This window comes from Limulus polyphemus, unplaced genomic scaffold, assembly GCF_000517525.1.
Source record: "Limulus polyphemus unplaced genomic scaffold, Limulus_polyphemus-2.1.2 Scaffold9273, whole genome shotgun sequence".
In the NCBI taxonomy this organism is placed as follows: domain Eukaryota; kingdom Metazoa; phylum Arthropoda; class Merostomata; order Xiphosura; family Limulidae; genus Limulus; species Limulus polyphemus.
Window position 1 is genome coordinate 2,396 of NW_013674883.1, and position 1,423 is coordinate 3,818.

A 1,423-nucleotide genomic window follows, 5' to 3' on the forward strand; every position below is an offset into this window, starting at 1 on the left:
ACTAATCGTCCCTACTTTTTAACTGGTAAACTAGACAAGGACCTATCCGCACTAATCGTCCCTACTTTTTAACTGGTAAACTAGACAAGGACCTATCCGCACTAATCGTCCCTACTTTTTAACTGGTAAACTAGACAAGGACCTATCCGCACTAATCGTCCCTACTTTTTAACTGGTAAACTAAGAGGGAAGGCAGCTAAGCAACAGCACCTACTGGCAGCTCTTGGGTTACTTTAATTGAATAATGTCCGCACTAATCGTCCCTACTTTTTAACTGGTAAACTAGAGGGAAGGCAACAGCACCTACTGCCAGCTCTTGGGTACCTTTAATTGAATAATGGGATTTGATTGTCTTTCTTGTATCCACAGCTTCAAAGTACCGAACGCATTCTTGCCGCAACGGGATGGGAACCTTGGACCCTCGGATTCACAATACCGAAGTCTAACCACTTGGCCAAGCCCAATACACAAAAGAAAAATTTAATGTTTATAATGACAGTTCAAACAGTAAAACTTTTCGTGTTTTTTTCACGACAAGGTAGTTGCACAATTCATTTCTAAGTTAGTATAACATACAAATATGCTGGAGCAGATTATATTTATATCCACCGATTATATGTTTGTACACAATTGAAAAATTCTGTCATTTGTCCACCTATTTTTTTAGTCTCATACAGCGCCCTCTGTCAAAAGTCCACTGCTTGGCGAATTATTTTTAGTCTTATACAGCGCCCTCTATTAGAATTCTGCTACTTGTCAAGCCATTTTTTTCGTCTCATACAGCGCCCTCTGTCGAAAGTCCAATACTTGGCAAACTATTTTTTAGTCTTATACAGCGCCCTCTGTAAAAAATTCTCCTATCTGTCGAACTATTTTTTAAATATCATACAGCGCCCTCTGTCGTTACACACAAGCTTGCGAAGTAAAGAAAGAATTTAAAATTATGCTCCAATACTCGACTGCTAAAATCAACAAAACGTTGCTTGTTATTAAGAGAAAGACACCAACCAATAGTTATAACTTTTTCAGTATATTTTCTATAAGTACTATAGTTTTATAAAACTTACTTGTTTAGAATTTTCATTCAATGCTACATACAAGAGCTATCTGCTCATGATCGTCCCAAGGTTTAAACTGACATCTTAAAAATAAGACAGCCAGTCAACGGAACCGACCGCTAACTTTTGGGCTGCTCTTGTCTCACCGAATAGTATATATTTTGACTGTGAATGTCATATCGGACCCACGGTCCCAAATTGCGGAGCGCATTTTTATGGAAACGGGACGCAAACCATAAACCTTCGGATTCACATTTCCAACACGCTCACCTCTAGAATATAGTCCGATCCTTATTATAAAGCAAGAAGGACGTTTTAATGTCTTCAGTACAACAAGTAAGGCTATACAGATTGTTTGTTTGTTT